Genomic DNA, 21,350 nt, shown 5'->3' with positions numbered 1-21,350 from the left:
CTAGGAGGAGACAGAACTAGGGTTCAGAGGGATCTGTGTGACTGATGCCATGCTCTTCAGCCCATACCACATTATCTCAGAGAATCTCTTCCCCATGTGGTGGTGGTGGGGGGGGGGGTGTGTGCAGACAGGAGCCAGACCTAGCTGCTCAGGAGCCAGGGAGGTTGTGTTTCATTCACCTGCCATATCCCCGGCACCGGCATTCAGTTGGAGGAACCAGTAAACAACACTCCCCTTCTCAACTCGGTTTGGGACCTGTTGAGAGTCATGCAGATAAAAAAAATCAGCTTTATCTTTGGTAAACTTAAGGTAGAAAATGAGGCTGAATGCGTGGCCATGGTGGACTTTCTGATGTTGCTCCCCTGAGCTGAGCTGGTGGAACTTGGACACTGCAGGCCTCTTCTGGAACCATCACCTAAAGGAGCAATCCAAATGCAGGTGTTCTGCAGACGGATTGGCTCCAAGAGAGAGAAAGGGAGAGGAATGGGTCGAACTTGGCATGCTCAGGTCTTTCTCCCAAACTTGCTCTTAAATAAATCTCTGCACCTCTCATAAGGAGCATGGAAATGAGGTACCCACTCCCCAAATCTGGCACACAGTAGGTGCTCAGCAAGTGTTTGTGCATTTTTTTTGGTATAGCTAAAATACAAGCAAGCACTTAGTATCTTGCAAAGACCGTAGAAGGCAACTTGCATACACATTTACTCCTCGTCATAAACCTCTGAGGTAGGCGCTAGTTTTGTTTCCATTTATTAAATGAGAAAATGGAAGCATTGAAAGGTTAAGTACTTAACCTAGTACTTAAACCAGGCAGTTTGTCCCAGAGTCAGACCATGGAATGAGCACACTGACTCCCCTCATGTGCTGGTAAAGATCCCACGTGATAAGGGTGTTATTAGACCTTAGTCTAAAGTGTGCGGGGAAGCAGATGACTGAGCAGTTAATTCTGCCTGGAGTTAGTGTGGGAGGCAGAGGGGGTCATGAACAGTCACAGAAAGAAGGTGACAGCTGACATGGGTCTTGAAAGACAAGTAGGGATTTGTCAAAGGGACAAGATTAGAGGAGGAGGAAATGACGTTCTGGCTGGAGGGAACAGTGTGGGCAAAGATCCTGAGCCTTGAGCTATATATGGTATGTTTGGGGAATAAGGAGTGGACCAGATGGCTCAAAATAGAGATCACAAAATGGCAGCACACCCCCCCCCAAATTCAAACTGAATTTATATATATATAAAACACACATATATATAATATATATAACGTGTCAGCTGTCACCTTCTTGTATTTTGTGTATATATATAGATATATCTATATCTATATATATCTTTGAATTGTCCAAACACTTTAAAAATGGGTGATTTTGCAGAAAACTGGACTTTTGACTTTTTTTGGAAAAACCGGAAGATAACCCCAGGTCTGCTTTCACATATGGCCACCTTTGTCAGGAGCTGGGAAGCGGCTGCCTCCTTCAGGTGCACATGTGTGCCTTAGGTTGCTGACATCCTTACCACTCCCTTGCACTCCTGGGCCCTGGCCTGCTTCACCCATTTATTTAAGTAAGCTACCTGGGTTCCTTCGGGCTTTTGAGCTTGCAACCCTTGGGCTAGATGCTCAGACTTCATTTTGAAGGGCCTAGAGTGCTATGCCAGGACTTTAAATTTTACCCTAAAGGCAATCAGTCCCAAGTCTTTGAAGGTTATTAAGCAGAGGAGCAAAAGATCAGAGGACTACAAAAGACAGGGTGAATGGGAGAAAGATGGAGGCCATGTTGAAATTATTAGGCCCAGGGGTCCCAGCGGATTCTTCTGGAGAATTCCTCTTCTGACTGAAGCAGCCCTTGCTCCAGGAGAGTTGTTGCTGTGGGCGCTGGACTTGGAGTCAGAGGGCTTGAAATGAAAAAGAAGATCATCCTTCTTTCAAACACCATTACCCCCACCTCTGCGGTAAATCCTGTCTGCTTAGTAAAGAAGAAGAAAACAAGCACACACCTGGGTCCAAAACCTGGCTTTGCCATTCGCTCCCTGGGTACCTACCTCTGGCAAGTCACTTAACTTCTGTGAACCTCAGTCTGCTCAACTCTAAGTCAGGAATCGCATTACCCGATTGGCAGAATGACCGTGAGCATGGAGTGAAGAAAGATGTTTGAACATGTGTGTAGATGATAGAGGTCCCAAGGAGAGTGGAGGCTCAGTGGGATTGAGATCATAGGAAGACCCCACGTGTGGGGGTTGGCTCTGAGAATGTCAGATGTCTAGAGGCGGCCCAAACGCCCGAGTAACAGGGTTTCTCTCCTCTTGGGGCTTTCAGCAAAGATAGGCCACCTCGAGCTGCGTGAACGAAAATATAGGCATAAGGACTTATATCCTCTGTCTCTCCCCACCCCCAACACACACACACACACACACACACACAGGAAGTTTGGTACAAGAGCAAAAACCCAGCATATGGTTTGATCTGGATTTGGTTTCTTGGGTGGAGGGTGGGGTACCCAAACGGCCTGGGTCCTGCCCCAGCATCTCGATGACTTAGGGATGGAGGTGGCGACACCAGCTTGGTCCCAGCCTCTCCCTTCCTCTTGCCCTTCTCTGCCCCGCAGCTCCCTCCCTCCCCTCCCCCACACCATCTCCAGCCCTGCAATTCATCACAGCTCTGTGTCTGCGCCCTTTGTGACCCCGTTTCTCTGCAGCACCACTTTTGCATTTTGATGTTCAAACAATATTTTAGCCAATGAGTGGCAGCACTTGGAGGCTGTGCGAAGGCCTTTTACATCTGTTACTTCATTTGATCCTCACCAGGTCACTGTCAGGTAGGCAGGGAAGATATTATTAGCAGGTGATCGTCAAACTATTTAGCAACCAATATACTCGGGGCCCAACCAATTGGGATGGATGCAGGCCATAGGGCTAGGAGAGTGTCCTCCCTTGGTGGAGGGAGGTCCAGGAAAGGGAAGGGTCCCAGAGTTGGGACCAGGAACGGGGAGGCGAAGCGGGTCGGATCTGAAGCACTCAGGGAAATGGCTTTCTGCCCAGTAGTCTGGAAGCATCTCGGTCTCTCAATCATCTGTAACCGCACCCATGCTTACAACTGCCTCTGACTATCAGTCCAATCGTGCTGATGTGGGAATTGAGGTCCAGGGGTGGGGACAAATAACTGGCCCAGGGTTAGAGGTGAAAAGAAGACCAGAAGTTAGGTCCCCTGACTGCACGGGCAGAGTTTTCTCTACCACCTCAGAGTGCAGGCTGAATGCAAGAGCTTTTGTTTGCCTCTCGGCCTCCCGGATGACAGCACAGCAGCCTGGAACACGGGCCATTGCTGCTCTTGAAATATGACCTCTGACCCCACGCTTCTCTTCACATGTCTGTCACCACACCTTATCTACTCACCATCTCCTCTGTCTCACCCTTGAGTGTGTCATGATTCTACCCCTGAATTCCCTCACTTGACTGTCGCATGGATGGTCTTTGCTGATCCCCATACCACCTGCTATTTATTGGGCTCAGAACAATTACCCAGAGACTCCCTGAGGCCCTCATTCCTCTCCTGGGCTGCCCAGGGGACATCTCCCTGAGGCATCCTCCTAGCTACCCCACCTCTACATACCCCCGAGTGGTCTCACCACCTTCTCCTCCCAAACTTGCTGTCAGTGCCTATAGACCATAGAGGAGTCACCTGGCAGAAGACCCATGGGCAAGTGCCCCTTGATGGCCATCCTCCTGCCATCACCTGATGCTCTCAGAAACCCCAAGTGAAGGTCAATTCAGAAGTCAAGGCTGAGGCTGGGGTCTGATCCCACCAGCTCTTGTCCCACCCTGAGATCACGATCCTATTTTCCTTTGCACTGGCCCGGTAAATTTTAGGTGAAAGTAATTTTAATTTTCATTAAACGAACACAATGTTTAAAAAGTCCTGCTTTAAAAAGGCGAAAACAGTCCTACTAAGTAGGTACCGCAAAACGAATTGCTCCTTGCTTCATTCTCCCCACCTCTGATTCCTGCTTCTCAGAGGTAATTGCTTTCAACATTTATTGCTGTTTCTATTCTGTTACCTCCATTTTCCTAATAGTGGTAAATGCTTACATTGTAATTTTAGGTTTTTCCACGTTAGACATTATCTATCGACTTCTGTCTCAGACGCTCTCAGTGCCCCACCTGTATCCCTTAGACCTTCCCATGAAGCAGTCTTCCTTACTCCCAACCTGCATGCCTGTGCCCGAAGGCCTTGGGGCTCCGTCCCCAGGAGCAGCAGGCTGACATTCTAGGAAATGAATATGCCATGTCCCCCACCTCTAGCAGCCCTCAGCTAAAGACTCTCAGGAGCTGGTGTATAAATACTTCAGCTCCCTCCGCCTCGGGTGCAATAATTCTGAGGTGTGTGTTTTGCCTCATTTCCCAGAGTCTTCCCAGTGGGAATAAGATGCAATCACTCACAGTGGTGTCGGGCCTAATCCCACACTCCTTATTGCTTGTTTTGCCTTCCCTGTGTCACCTTCTCTAAGTGTCCCCTGCACTTCCCAAATAAACTGCTTCCAGCAAATCCTTGTCTCAGGGTCTGCCTCTGGGGAAATCCAAACTAAGACAACTTCCATAGGAAGATGGGGACTTACCTTTCTTATAGGCCCTTTCCCTGACACACACACACACACACACACACACACACACTCCTCTCTCTCTCTCTCTCTCTCTCTCTCTCTCCCTCCCAATATTGTTGAGGATTTTTAGTTGAATCAACGCTCAGTGTTTACATTATTATGACTAGGTAAATATTGCTCATAGCTGAGTGACATAATAAACTATGTATGATTACATTTCTTTTTTTTTAATAGTATTTTTCTCCCAAGGTTGATAATTGCTTTTTTTTTATTTGCTTAGTTTTCTATGTACTTATCACTAATTCATTCCTAATCTTTCTTACAGGCTAGAACTCTCTCTATATAGTTAAATAAATCATTTCTATAAACATGTTGCATTATTTTCTTGGAAACCTCACTCCTGAAGCCTGAGGTTTTCCTGTTTCAATCTGGATTGGTTGCTTTCTGGGGTTTGCTGCACGACTGTCATTCTGGAACTTCCCTCATCATCTTTCTGGAAAGTTCTTCAGTCTTTCTCCTATATTAGATTCTCTCCTTTTCTTGGGTCCTATGTCTTCTTTCTTGGTTTATTCTTCATTATATCCTTTAATAGCTTTATGAGAATGGATACATCAGAGATATTTTTTGAAACCTGGCATGTCTGCAAATAACTTTGTTCATGTTTTATTGACAGTTTGACTGGCTAGAAAAATCTAGATATAAAATAACTTTCTTTCAAAATTTGGAAGAAATTGCTCTATTGTCTTCCAGCTTTCATCCAGCATTGCTTTTGTTTGTTTTTGTTTTACTTTATGTAGTAATTTATTTGAATGATATGTTTAATATTTATACATGGGTTGTTTTAGTAGCTGTTTTATAATATGCTTATACATTTTTGTATTTTAAGTGCCTTATATATTAACTCCACATTTTTTATTTTATGAATTCTTTTTTTTGGTAATATTATTGAGATACATTTTTGGATTTATAAAATTTACCCATTTCAACTGTACAACTTAGTGATTTTTACCAAATTTACCAAGTTGTACAACCATCATCACAAACCAGTTTTAGAATACTTTCTAAATGTATATTTTCTAGAACAACCCATGAAGATCTCTCATGCCCTTTCAGCATTGCTTTTGAGAAGTCTGATATATTCTGAACCCCAATCCTTTGTATGTGGCCTGATATTTCTCTCTGAAAGCTTTGAGGATCTGTTCTTTGTTTCCGATGTCTGAAATATCACAGTGATGTGCCTTAATATGATTTTTTAAAACTGTCCTAGAAAAAAATTTAAATTATTTCTTTGGCAATTATTTCCCCAAACTTTTCTCAATTTCCTCTTTCTGGAACTCCTGTTCTAGTAGTGAGCCTTCTGGAATAATCCTTTAGTGTTTTTTTCTTTTTTCTCTTACGAGTTCTTTTTTAAAAAAAATCTTTAAGTGTTTTACTTTTGGGAAACTTCCTCAAATTTTTTCTTCTAAACTTACACAATTAAAAAATTTTTAAATCTTAAAAAAAAAATTTAGCTATCTTTATTTCCAAGAGTCTTTGAAAAAAACAAAAACCTCTAAAGTTTCTTTTTTCTATAGCTCCCTGATCTTGTTTCATATGTGCGATGGGTTTCTTTCCCCCTAAGGATATTAATTTTGCTGTTAATTTTTAAAAAATTCTCCTTAAATTGTCTTTTTCTTCTGAGTACATTGAAATCTCTTTGTGTGTGTGCAAGGCTGGTTGAGTGGTGGACCACACTGCAGGATTACTGGACACAGCTCCCCACCCCCAACCAGATGTCAGTATCTGGGTCATTCTATTGGGTCAGTTGGCTTACCTAGTAGACCCTTCCCCAACCACTTTCCTCTAGAATGTAAGCCAGGCTTCCAGCGTTCTGGGAGCCCAACACTGGAAGAGGTGGGTGGTCACATTGCTCAGGATGGAGATTCCCACTTAATGCTCCTGTTTTCAGTCTGGTGACTTAGCTCTTCCATCTGCCTTGCCTGGTGTCTTCCACAAGACCAGAGCCTCTCTCCTTTGGCCTCTCCAGAGAGTATACCTCTGTATTTTGCTGGGGTGAATAGAGAAAGCCATGTGGATACAGGGCTGGGAGAAAGAAATCAGACTTTCAACTCATACTTTTGTTTTCAGCCCAACTCCATCCCATCGGCTTTCGGGTTACCTGGCACCTCTATTTTCTAAATGCTTCTATTTGGTTTTGTTTGTTTGTTTTTAAAGATTTTATTTATTTATTTGACAGAGACACAGCGAGAGAGGGAACACAAGCAGGGGGAGTGGGAGAGGGAGAAGCAGGCTTCCCGCCGAGCAGGAAGCCCGATGTGGGGCTCGATGCGGGGCTCGATGCGGGGCTCGATCCCAGGACCCTGGGATCATGACCCGAGCCGAAGGCAGACGCTTAACGACTGAACCACCCAGGTGCCCCTGTTTTTGTTTTTCATATCAAGTTGGCTTCCTTCTTGAAAACTTCTCTACCCCCTGCCTGCCCTGTAGGCAGCTTTCTTGTCTTTACTAAGTCAGTCAATACTCATCCAACCACTATTCATTGTCTAAATTTTTTTGACATCTTCCATCAGCCATTGTCTCTTCTCTGTTCCTAGAGTTCTTGTGGGTTAACACTTTATTCTTTTACTGTCATTTTAGGAACGGAGTCAAATGCATACATAGAATGTGCCAAGTCTAACCAGAAATTCCCTTCCTGTTCTGCTGCCACACTCTTAAGCCTGACTCACACTTCCAGTCTGAACTGCTTACTATTCCCCAAACAAACAGGCTCACTCTTTCTGGCCCCCTTACCTTTGCTAATAAAGTTTATAGAACGCTCTCCTCACCTTCCTTGTGTCCTTCAATATCGTATCCATGAAAACTTCTCCAATTGCTACTACTAGAAAAACATCTTGCCCCGCTAATGCCCATCACATCTCACCTCTCCCAAAGGCACCTCCTACCAAATGGTATGTATGCCCATCACCTCTCCGATATAGGTTCCTTGAGGGAAGCAACAATGTCCTAGCATCTTAAGTCCCTTTCAACCAGCACACTATATACTTGAGTAACAAGAACCATAATAATCAAATGTCTGCCCTCCTGTGCATGTTTTTTAAATGTGCCTTTTAACCATATTGGCTTCTAATACGGTAATTCTGCATGGTAGAGTATTAGCTTCAATTTTTAGATTGAGGAACCTGATGCTCTGAGATGTTAAACAATTTACCCGAGGTCTAGTAAGAGGCAGGATCAGAATTCAAATACTGTTTTCTCCTTTTCTAAAGTCCAAATCCCACCTGCTGTGTTTGAGTTATCTTTATCTTTTTTAATTTTGTAAGTTACCTTCGTTTTATGAACTTGGGTAATTAACATTTTTATTCCAACTGTGGGCAATTCCCACCACTCTGGAAGTATAGGTGCATTGTGGTTATCTTTTTCTTCCAAACCCTTGTCCCTCAAGCTGAAGTCTGCTCTCTTCCAAACAACTAGTGATAACTAAGGGTAAGGCATGGGCTCTGAAGACAGATTTAAGCCCAGACTCCCTCACTTATAGCTATGAGTGTGGTGGGCAAGTGACAACCTTTCTGTGCTTCAGTTTCTTCCTCTGTAAAATGGACTTTTATAGTAATAAGGTTATGTGAGATATTAGATATTATGGATTATGTGTAAAATAATGAATACCTAATGATTCCATAATGATTAAATCATTTAAGTTAAATATTAAATATTATGTATTAAATCAATTAAATACATGTAAATTCCTTAGACAAGTATGTACTCATTAATGCTACTATTCTTTTCACGTATTTTATCTCATTTAACTTAATTTCAAACCAACTTTATCAGGTAGAAATTATTATCCTAACTTTGCAGTGAGGAGCCTGCTATACAGATAAAAATTAACGTCTGACTCTAAAATCATGTTCCTAATGACTATGCTACACTGCCAGAGATTGATGATATTTGTGGACATTTTTCAGGCTTTTAAAACTTGGTAAATCTATGAACAAGAAGACAGTGGACAACTTTGGTCTCCAATGCAAGTCTAGAGAGAATGTGAGAGTATCATTACTATGTTGGGATATGAGCTACCCTGGGCTGAGAGTCAAGAAACCTGGTCTCCAGCCCTCATTGCTGTGAGACACCTCCCTCCCTCTCCCCCAGACCCTCCCCTGGTCCCAATTCTCTCCTCTGTAGGATGAGGGGGTTACACCGGCCAACGCATAGGCTCCCAGCAAAGCCAGGGTGTTATCTGCTGAATGCCAGCACCATCTGGTGGCCACGGGCCATAACCCAAGCCCATTACCTCCCACTGCCACCTGGTGGCCACCGATGCCACATTAAGTTTGCCTGGCATTTCAAATGAAATAAATAAATAAAAAATCAGTATGTTCACACACGTTATCTTTATAGCAACCAGTTAAGATAGGTAAGACAGGTGTTAGTACTGACTTTTACTGACAGGGAGCTCGTGCTGGAAGAAGTGAGATGATGAAAATGGAGTTATACAATGAGCTGGTTGGTTGGCAGAGCCTGCTTAAAAGTTTCTGGGAGATTAAGCTACCTCTGAAACAGATTTAGCAGATAATTATTGAGAACCTCCCAAGTGCAAAATGCTTCCCGTAGGCCATTTCATTTAGTTGGAACATACAGATGAGACTCAATGTGGTTAATTCACTCAGCATATGCTGTGGCAGAGGTAGGATTTGAACTCCGAGTCTATAATTCTACCCAGCCATATTTATCCTCCTCCTCAATGCCTGGGGCTGGTGCCTGAAATAACGAAGACTTTTACTCTCCAGAAATCTGTAATTCCTCTTCAGGATTGAATCCCTAATTTTTAGCTGGGCTGATAGTCCCCCAGAATAAAGACTACATTTCCCAGCCTCCCTTGCACCTAGATGAGGACAGGCCTGGTAAAGGCAATTTCAGGTAAGAGTCTTTGAAGGGAGAGGGCATAATTTCCTTTGCTGGCATCTTCTTAAATGGCTCCCAGTGATCCCACTTCCTGGCAGTCATAGTCTTGTATAATCTCCTCCCCTTGTGTGTGGGCTGGAGCTAGTGCTTCTAACAAATAGAATGTAGCAAAAAATGATGGGACATCACTTTCAAGATCAGCTTATCTGTGACTTTCATCTTGCTCACATTCTTGATGGCTCTTCTTGTTTGCCTACTTGGATGAAACAAGCTATTATGGTGTGGGTTGCCTTATTAAAGAAAAACACAAGTGACAATGAACTGAGGGCATCTCTGGCCAACAACCAGTGGGAACTGAGGCCTTCAGTCCAATGGCCTGCAGGAAGCAAATCCTGCTGATAAGCATGTGAGCTTGGAAGTAGATCCTTCCCAATTTGAGCCTTGAGATGTCTGCAGCCTGAGCCACCACCTTGATTGCAAACTTATGGGAGATTCTAAGGTGAAAGACCCAGCTAGCCACATCTAGATTCCTGATACAAAAACTATAAGATAATACCTGTTACTGTTCTTTTTTTTTTTTTTTAAGATTTATGTATTTATTTGAGATAGAGAGAGTGTGGGAGTGCTGGGGGAAGGGCAGAGGGAGAGGGAGAATCTCAAGCAGACTCTGCACTGAGCATGGAGCCCACTGTGGGGTTCGATATTACAACCCTGAGATCATGACCTGAGCCAAAATCAAGAAACTAAGAGTAGGACTCCTAACTGACTGAGCCACCCAGGTGCCCCATACAAGTTACTGTTTTAAGCCTGGTATTTTTAGAGTAGTTATACAACAATAGATAATTATATACCTTCTCCTCCTTTTCTCTTCCTGGACAGTTGGAAGGTGAATGCAATGGTTGGAATGGATGTCTTGGACCATGAGATAGACTTGGGAATTGAGGCCCTCCATTGTGCAACAGTGAGACAGGAGTCTGGGTCCTGATGCACTGGAACTTTGCTATCATTTTGAATTTTCTTTCAGTTGAGCCCAACTCTTCCTTTTTTGTGTTAAAGAGGTAGTGTGTATCCTTCTATGTAAACAAGGCTATCCTCATGCAAAATGGTGAAATAGGTAAAATTTGCCTTTGATGCTTTTGTTGTTTCTGCATCTCCTCTACTCCTTTCCTTGCTCTTTCCCTGCTTTAATGCCCAGTCCTCTTTAGTGCCTGCCTAGGATCCCCTTTACAGCCCAGGTCCCAGACCTGGACTTCCCTCTCCATCCATTTTTTTGTTCCTGAGTTCCAGCAGGACTCCTGTGATGCTTATCCTCAGTTCAAAAGGCTGATCAATGCTGTACTTAGTTTTTGCAAAAGTATGGGTGGGGCTGGAAGACAAAATACTCTAAGCAGATTTCAAATGATGGCATTTCTGGAATTGTGAAATTATTAGGAGGAGAAATGCTTTTTTTTTTTTTATTTTCTTTTAAAGGTTTTATTTATTTGACAGAGAGAGAGACACAGCGAGAGAGGGAACACAAGCAGGGGGAGTGGGAGAGGGAGAAGCAGGCTTCCCACGGAGCAGGGAGCCCGATGCGGGGCTCGATCCCAGGACCCCAGGATCATGACCTGAGCTGAAGGCAGACGCTTAACAACTGAGCCACCCAGGTGCCCCAGAGAAATGCTTTTAAATAGTGAGATCTCCAAGTGTCTCTGAATGGAATGCACATGGGCTGCTACATCCTCTAAGGCTGAAGGGAAGAAGGATATGGGAAGGCACTAGACTGAATGGGTGACAACTTGTTGTCAAGAATACAAAATGGCAGAAAATATAGATATTATTTATTTTATGACTTTGGGAAGCAATTTATGACTCCTGAATCCCCTACCCCTTCCCCCCACCCACTGCTTCTTTTTTTGTTGTTGCTATTCTAGAAATGTTTGGATCCAAAATCTGATTCTTGCTAAAGGTCAGAAGAATTTGGCCTTTGAGCTCCCATAATTTATTTCTATTATGGGTCTTAATAAGTATTGCATTTTCATTGTTTCTTGCTGGCTAGAAATCAGGGGCTATTTCTCATATCTGTGTTCATGGCACCAAGCACGGTGTCTGGCACATAGTGGATACCAAATACATGCTTGTGTATGCTGTAAGGGGGTTCTTTATTCCTCAAGAAGCATCCTCAGGTCCGTGACACCCTGTGTGACACCCCTTCCACATACAAATATGGACATTGCAGAATTCATTCATTTATTTAATAAAAAATTATGGAGCTCCAACCATATGCCAAGTACTGTTCTAGATGCTAGGGATAAAACCATAAATGAAGCAGACAAAAATGATAAATTTTCATAATGCCTGTGTACCAGTCAAAAAGACAGAAACTTAGTGGATGAATAAAATATATAGTATGTTGGACTACAGTGAATACTATAGAGAAAAATGAAGTTTAAAAGGGCAGCAAGGGAATGCTGGGAGAGGGAAGGGTGGTCAGGGGAGACCTCATGGAGATGATCATGGGAGGGGCTGTGTGTGCTGTGCAGATATTCTGAGGGCTCCCCTACACTTCCTGGCCTCCCTTGTAGTAAAGCAGGGCCAGGTGGCTGGTGCTGGCCAATGGACTATGAGCAGAAGGGGCACATGTCACTTTTTGGCCAATGCATTGAGAGCTAAGGGGCCTTTTCCATCCCCCTGCCTTGGAGAAGTTGGAGGCCATGTGTTCAGCTGAGAGAGTCACCCGATGGAAAGAACCTGGGTCCCTGAGACCGGGATGGAGAATACTCCTCCACCATCTACTTTGTATTTATTGCCCTGAATAATGCAGTGGCATTTGAGCAAAGCCCCAAAGAAGGTGAGGGAGTGAGCCACGTGGTTATCTTGGACAGGGTGGTGGGGGGCAGGTATTTCAGGCAGAGGGAACATAAGAATGACATCAGGATGAGCTTGAGTAACTTACAGATACCCAATTTCACTTCTCTTGGATATTTTGACTCCATTAAGAACTTTGTATATCAGGTTCCTTATTAAAAGGGGCCAGTTTATCTTGTGATTGTGAGCAAAGAAAAAAAATGACACACTAACCCATCTCCCAGTCTCTGAGCCTTGTTCCCAGGTATCAGCCATTTATTCCTTCAGGACAGATGTGGCTTACTCACGATGCAATGTTAGTAGCAATGTCTGGACCATGCTGTCCATCCTCCCTGCTATGGGGAGAGCTGGAGGAGAAGGACTGTGTATGGGGACATCATCCAACAGCAACAGTCCTTGGGTGCTGCTCCCCGTCTAGTTCCTGGCCCTCAGAACAGCCAGCCCTCGCTGACTCCCATGCTCCCAGGCTCCTACATCGCATGAGGCTTTTTTCTCATCAGTTAAATTTCTCCTAAGACCAGTTCACAGAAGTTCCATTTTAATTACTATCTGTTCAACTGCTATGTCTTACTTAAAAAGAGAAGTTTAATAAATCCAAACATTCTCCTGTCTAGGTCTTACTGACCTGTACAAAGTTAACTTTGACAAATGGGACATTTTAAGCCAAAACATACTCTCTGAACCCTAAACATAGTATAACTTTTGGTACTCTTTCCAAAGGCGAGAAAATTATCACAACGTTCTGCATAAAAAAATTCCAATATAGAAGCTGGCACCATTTTTACCTTTTTATTTTTTATGTGAACATACAGTGTTATAATTATTACCTTTTTAAGAAAAATTCCACTGCCTATGTTTAGATAATTACAAATGAAACTTTAAGAAACCTCATATATCAATGTTGCTCAAACTTAAATAATGCTCAGCTTCCTTGTAAGGGAGAAAGATTCTCATAGATCTCTAAAGTCGGATTATCTTGTATGATGTTGCATACATATACAATTATATGTATATGTATGCATATATATATTTCCATATGTATGCATATATATATTTCCATATATATATAAATATTTGGAAACACAAAACTAAGGGAAAGACCCCTTATTTTTTTAAAAGATTTTATTTATTTATTTGTCAGAGAGAGTACAAGCAGGGGGAGTGGGAGAGGGAGAAGCAGACTCCCCGCTGAGCAGGGAGCCCGATGCGGAACTTGATCCCAGGACCCTGGATCATGACCTGAGCCGAAGACAGACGCTTAACCCAATGAGCCACCCAGGCGCCCCCAAAGACCCCTATTTTTACAGATTTTTGTGTATCTATTGAACCAAAACAAATTCATAAATTAAATACAGACAAGGGGCACCTGGCGGGCTCAGTCGGCAGAGCATGCGACTCTGGATCTCCAGGTTGTGAGTTCAAGCTGCATGTTGGGCTTACTTAAAAAAACCAACAAAACAAAACTATCAAATGAGGAAACTAAAATGTATAATGTTGATTTAAGTAAGGAATGATATATTGCTAAAACCAAATTGCCCTTCACAACATATTTTACCGATTGCAAGAGCACAGACATATTTAACCACATAACTCGTGAGGACTCAATTCTCCTAATAACTTTTGTTTGTACAGTACACCAAAATATAATCTGGCTATAACTTGGTGTGACCACATCATTTATTTTTAAAGTCCCTCTCTGTTGTTTTTTTTCTCATAAGTCTGCAACAATTCACTTAGTTCTATTCGCTAATCACATATCCAAACATAGTGAAATTGCATTCCCAGAATAACTATAAAGGGTTGATAAATTTATAAAGATATTCCACCTTACTAGTAATTCAATACAAATTAAAATGAGAGGCATTTCCTCTATCAAATTGGGAAAGCTTTTTTAAAAAGATAAAATAAATGCTGATGGGTATATGCAATGGGCACCCGTGAGCTCTTCTGGTGAGAATGAAAACTGGCCTGACCTTTCTGGAAAGCAATTTGGCAGAAAGGTATTCACAGGCTGAAAAGCTTTCAAAGCCTTTGAGTCAGTAATTTCACTTAAAGGTTTCTATCCTAAGGAAATAATTTTTAAATGTGGGCAAAGATCTCTGTATAAGGATGTCAATGTTCTTGTTAGCAGGAAAAATATAGGTAACCCCCTAGATGTTGAGAAATAGAGAAATAAACTATATTATCAACAATTATGTAGCCATTACAAATAATATTTGTGACAACTTTTAATAACAGTGGCTAGTGCTCACGATATAACACTGAACAAAAAAACAAAAACAAAAAAGTATATAGAACTATATATTCATATAGTTCTCTTATGTCAAAAAATGTAAATGTGTAAAGAAAAAGGCTCAATGAAAATAAGCCAAAATGATGAGTGCTGTTTCCTGAAATGTGGGTAATTTATACTTTACTTTTTGTGTTCCCTGAATTTTCCAAACTTCATGTAATAAGCATACAATATTTTCATTTTTTAATTAATGCAAAGTCTTGTAAATAATAACATGTCAGCTTAGACTGTCTTAAAATAATTCTTATTGTGAGTTGTAATCACTTTCCTACAACATCCAGCAAGGTTCTTGATTTACTTCCTAGAGTTACACAGAATATGTCTATAACTGCTGTACAGATCATTTAAAAAGGTCAGTGAGCAACCTTCCCCCACCTCCCATCATCGTTACCCAGCCCCCCCCATTTCTGCCAATTTCCTTTCTGCCTAATACTTTTAACAGTTCCCTGTTAGACACAGTTTCTGATCTCACCAGCCTGCTTACTGTTCAGCCAGGCTCCTGTTAAATAGTTTTCCTCTAAAAATATGATACTGAGAACGGAAGGCAGCTCTTCAGACTTCTAAAGTCATGCCATTCCTCTGCTTAAGAACCTCCAGAGCCTCTTACCAGAAGAGGAGACACCCCCAGCTTGGCGTTCAATGTCCTCCTGGATCTGGTCCCAGTCTTTCCAGCCTCATATCCTATTGTACCTTTAACACATTCTAAGCCGTGCTTTCAAACTATGGGTTGTTATGCATTAGTGAGTCATGAAATCAATTTAGCAAGCAGCATTAAAAAAAATAGAATAAAATATAAAATGCCAAGTTACATTGCATATACTAAAGGCAATTACTGACTAGGATTTACACACAAACATATACACATGCTGTGTGTGTATGTGTATACATATATGTGTATACATATATATGTGTGTATATAAATATTATAAAATATATAAAAATTATAATATATATTATATATGTATATAAAACTATGTGTGTATATTGTTAACCTGAGAAACAAAAGTTATTTTACCAGCAAAAAATGGGTCTATTAGGGGATAACCAAAAATTGTAGCTCCAGACAAGAAAGCTATGGTAAAACTGTAGGCAAGTCCAACAAACCCAAGGAACTTATTTGATGGAGAAGAAGGAGGAAGTTGGGAGGGATTATTTTGAAGGAAAGTCCATTGGTGAAAAACAGGAGTTCAGGTTTTTCATTGGCTCAGTTTCAGGGGTAGTCCATTTCTTGTAGGAAATGCAATGTACATCTTTCCCTGTTGGGTCCTATAATTAATGATTCTCTCCTGGGAATAGTCTTCTTTTTCGGTCTGTATGTAATTGACAATTCTTCCTGTAATTAACATTGAGTAGTAGTTGGCTCCCCCTTCCAACCTCCCCTTTTAGCCTCCTGAGTCCAATTTAGTGAAGTTTCTTTTCTTTTCTTTTCTTTTCTTTTCTTTTTTTTTGAGAAAGAGAGCAAGCAAGAATGGGGTTGGAGGGTGGGAGTAGGGGAAAAGGGAGAGAGGGAGAGAGAATCTTAAGCAGGCTCTCGGGTATGTGGGGCTTGATCTCATTATCCTGAGATCACTACCTGAGCAGAAATCAAGAGTCAGACACTTAACCAACTGAACCACCCAGGCGCCCCTAGTGAAGTTTTCCCTATATTACTCTCTCTGTATAGTGAGCATGTGTTTGGATATATATATATATATATATATAGTCATAGCTGAAATGTATTTCTTACGATAATGGTCAAAAAGTTTGAAAGCCACTGCCCACGCCACAGCCACAGCCACATCAAGCAGCAGCTAGTCCTCAATCTTGATTTGTACTGTCTTTGATCCCATTGTTCCCTCAGCTAGGCATTCTCCCTGCTCTCTGTCTACTGAAATTCTTTGGGGGCCCTAATAAGATACCACCTCCTCCCTGAAGTGTTCCATCATATTTCCCCATCTGTGATCCTAAAGTGATGGTCTCATACCTCTCTTATACCACTCAAAACAGCCTGCCTTGCATTGTAGCTATGTCTTAGCTTAGACAGAGAGTGTCAGAGGGGCAGGGCTGTGTCTTACTCACTTCTGGGTCCTTTGAAGGCCCAGAAGTATAGTGAGCCTAGCTGATGTGCAATAAATATCTGCCCAACTGAGTATTTTCTAAATGGCCTTCCAGGGGCAACTTCTGTTCTTCCTCCATCCATTTTCTTGACTAAGGCCCCAGCAGGCATAAGATCTATGCCTTGGGCCTAGTGTTATCTACAGTGGTGGCTCTAAAATCCAGTCTGTCCTGAAAGCTTTCATCTTTCTTCAGGAGGAATAAGAGAAATAAACATACATTTTTATCCCTTTAAAAGATATCTCCTTTATTTGAGCATGTGTCTTTCCTATATTTTTGGTGTTAAAATGTATTTTTTGTGGATCAATGTTGATGATAAGTTAGAAAATAATGGTTGGTTTTTAGTGCGTATTTATTGTCCTTATTTGGCAAAATGAAAAGCTGGCAATTCTATGTTTGTCTTTAAAAAGATTAAGTAAAAATCTACTGGTTGCAAATTCCAAAATCTGGGAATTAACTGTCCTTTCTGGGCTGGCTGAAGGTAGGTTCACTTTCTTAAAGGTCAGATGAATTCATTGACATGGGGCTGGAGGAGAGTTTCTCTTCCCATTTCAAAGACTGCTGTTTATTCGTCTGGGCTTCCATTCTCCTATTCCCCAAGATGTTAATCACCCATTAAATCCCTGGCGTGAGACATTGTATCTCTGGCCCTTTAAATAGGGGCGTGGTACAGAGGGGCGGACCAGGGTGCGGGGAGGAAAGCGGAAGCGTGGCCATCAGTGGTATATACTGCGCGTGCGTGAGGCTACAGCTGGGGGCGGGGTCACGTGGGCTGGGGGTCCTGGGCTGGAATGGCTGTAAGCGCAGGTAACGAATCTCCCGGGAGCAGGCCAACGGGGTGGGGACAGTAGTGAGCCGCTGTCCCCCAGGTGGGAGGAGGACGCACGCCGGGTTCCTGAGCCTCGGCCCTTTCCCCCGTGCGGCGGCGCGGCCTCGGAGTGGCTGACGGAGCAGCCCCAGGCGGACTAACTGGACCGGGGCTCAAGGGCCGGGTGGGGTTGACTTTGGGGCGGAGAGTCGTGTCCTGCGTTTGGCCTGTAGTTGGGTCAGGAGGTTTCCACTTGTTCATAACGAATGTGGGGCTGAGGACAGGTGCACCCGCTTCCCTGATTGTGAGACTAGGAGGTGGATGATCACTCTCCTCCCCAGGACCGAACAGGTGTGCAACCCGCCTTTCCGGCCCGGCGCACAGGTGTGGGCTCGTCTGTCCCTCAAAGACTGGGATGAGTGTGCTCCCCAAGTGTGAGGCCGAGACCTAGATCAGGTGTCCACCTCTTAGGATTGGTGCGCACCCTGTGAGGCTGGTTCCAGTTTGTCTCTGCCTGCAAGCTGTGCTCCAGAGTGAGAGCAGGAGGACAGGGGGGGTCTCTAAAGTTTGAGGGCACTCCTGTGTCCTAGTTAGTTCTCCCAAGTGTGGTACCCGGGAAAAGAGGGAAACAGCTGCCTAAAGTGTTTGGGTTTGCTTCAGAGGGAGGTTAGGGTGGGATGAAGTAGGGTCAGCCAGGGAGGTTCCATGGCTATGGGTTATCAGGATCAGCTGGGAGCCTTCTTCAACTAGGCATGCCCCCTCCATAACCTCCTAATATTAGACTCATATAGAATGGACCGGAAGTCTTGCGTCCTCTGCATGCCCACCCTCTACCACACAACCCCCCCCCCCCAAAAAAAGAAAACACAAAACAATCATGGATGTTGACTTGTGGCACCAACTCCAGATGTCTGTGATTGGGAGGTAATTACATGTCAGGTGTGTGGCACCAACTCCGGATGTCTGTGATTGGGAGGTAATTACATGTCAGGTCTGTGTGTTTGAAGTCTAATACAAATGGGGATGGAGAATCTACCTGTGTTTGTGTAAGACATGGGTTTGCTCATGGTTAAATTTAAGCAGAGAATAGATACTGAATCCTCTGGTAAAGCTGGCCTGTTCCATAGAAAGCAGAGTAAAGATAGGTGGGGGAAAAATTCTGGTTGAACTATAGGCTTTATATGTCAAAGAGAAATAGTTATATGTGAAAAAATTCTTTCCAGAGCTCTAAGATAATAGTATGTTGATTATCCTTTATTTTCTTTGTATCTGGACCAGCATCAGTGGTTGGATGTTTTTTGTCTTCAGGATATTGAGGCATCATGGCACTTTTTAGCTATATCTCACTCTTTCATAAAGATGTCAACCATTGTGATACAAAATGTCAGTTATGTATGTGAACGAAAAGTGAGACGTTTTGAACTTAAGGAAGTACGTTTAACTTTCGATCTGTTTAGAGTTGTCACAGAGGTTAGATTGCCTCTTGAGCCACAGCTTCAGGTGTAATCTGTATATATTTGTCAGATCAAACTGTTCTAGTCTTAATTGAATCTTGAATTTATGTTTGCATTATCTTCATTCTATTAGCCCCTGTGTTAACATCTTCCCAGAAGAGAAAACTCCTCTACCTTCAGTAGTTACAAATTCCAGGGAAGGACAATGATTGGCCAAATGGATACAAGAATGTCCTGTGCCTACTTTTCTGGCTAGGTAGATAGGATATTTGATTGGCAGCACAACTAAAAGTACTTGTTTGGTAATGTGGAGGAGGAGCAGTTTTCCAAAGGAAAAATGGTGAAGGGATGTTTTAACTGTAATCAAATTTGTTTTTCCTAGCAGTTGAGCAAGAAGTTTCCTTTTGCTCTTTACAAAAAAAAAAAAATCTCTTGTGACTACGTCCTTCTTGACACCTAACCAAAAGAAATTGAGGTGACAGTTAATTGGAAGTTAATTAAGATGAGTTGGAAAGCCACCATGTACTCAACCTACAACTGAATGGAATCCTGTCTTGTGTGCATTTAACTTAAAGAATTCACTCATACCAATTTAGTGAAGAAGAAGGGGAATATATGTCAGCCTACACAAGGCCCATGTGCTTCTTAGGAGAAGTTCTCTGAGGGGTGGGTGGATCTTTGAAGAGTGATTCTTTTTTTTTTTTTTAATTTTTAATTTTTTTTTAAAGATTTTATTTATTTATTTGACAGAGACACAGAGAGGGAACACAAGCAGGGGGAGCGGGAGAGGGAGAAGCAAGTTTCCGGCCGAGCAGGGAGCCTGATGCAGGGCTCGATCCCAGATCCTGAGATCATGACCTGAGCCCAAGGCAGACGCTCAGCTGACTGAGCCACCCAGGCGCCCCTGAAAAGTGATTCTTACAATAGTAGGGACTTACTGAAAGCTGGAAAGAAGTGATTTTTTTTTTCTCTTTCATTCATTTTACTTATACACATAAAAAACTGATGAATAATACTAGGCTTTATGCATAACAGATATTCGTAGACCTAGTTCTTACTATTATTTTGTATATTGTCGTAGGGGATTAGTTTTTTCTTTTTTAGATTGTGGCTGAAGGTTGTGCCTGACAATTCGTAATAATAACTTAGTAACATAATAGTAACTTAGCATCATGCGACCAGACCGGCAGGTCTTAGGTACTCTTCTTTTCCTCCACTTTTCTTTCTAACATTTGTTGTTCTATATGCACTTCCTAAATTTTAAATGATAACTCTTCTTATTTAGACATTTGCTAAGAGAAAGAGAAAGAGAAACAGAGGTTTGGGCTTTTTCATAGTGGCAGCTCTGAGCGTTGTGGGCCTAAATGTGCCTATTCTTGGAAAGAAACTCAGGGGCCAAGTGTGCATCTCATCCAAGTATGTAGTAGCATTGTTACCTAACACAGGGTCTGTTTCTGAAGTCCATGAGTAAGGTGAAACTTGAGTACCCCTGAAAAGTACCTGGGAAGGAGTCATGGTGGAGACTGACCTATCTCTCAGGATGTGCAACACAGCCGGGTTTTGCTCCGTGTTGCAACAGCATACTATTTGTTATTTTAAGCACAGGTGAAATGGATAATTATGTATGAGGCATTCAAGAACTGAGACTGACCAAAAGGACAGCAGATACCAATTTCCTATCCCATGCTCACCCTGAAATGTATAGTATTGAGTGGAATGGTGTGCAGAGTCCCCATTTCTGTGTGAATCATTTCTTTTTTTCTCTTTACCTTTGCTGAAGATAAATTGAATTCCTGTAAATGGAATGGACATATGATACATTTCCACTGTTTCATCTTGACTTTGTAGGCTGAATTAATGTAAAAGAACACAAAACATCTGAAATTGTGGAGTTTGTGTCATGTTATACATGAACTAAATGATCATTAAAAAAAATCGGTGTTAAGGATTGTAAAAAATCTCATCTAGGTGCAAAGAATGGAACTTGCAAGGTGGTAGGCTTTTGGGGGTAGAATTGACTAACCCTATCTTATTTTGAATGACCAGAACTGTTATTTGAAGCCCTCGAAGCCAGTGATTCAGTGTTGCTTGGCTGCTTATGGGGGGAGGAAGGGAGGGATTGGTTAGTTGATTAGCACTAGGAATACAGTGGTGAACAAGACAGATCTGGTCTTTGCTCTCCTGGAACCTTATTACTTTCCTTCCTGAGGGAAGGCAGTGGTGGTCCAGACACTGAAAAAATGATTGCAATGTGACAAGTTTAGTGAAGAAGGAGAACGATGTTATAAGTGCATATTAACAGGGAACCTAGTTCAGTTGAGCAGGACAAAAAAAGGCTTTCTGAGGAAGCAGAGTTTTAGCTGATATC

The sequence above is a fragment of the Neomonachus schauinslandi genome, chromosome 1, assembly GCF_002201575.2.
Source record: "Neomonachus schauinslandi chromosome 1, ASM220157v2, whole genome shotgun sequence".
Taxonomy (NCBI): Eukaryota; Metazoa; Chordata; class Mammalia; order Carnivora; family Phocidae; genus Neomonachus; species Neomonachus schauinslandi.
Note: the sequence above shows the minus strand (reverse complement) of the source record.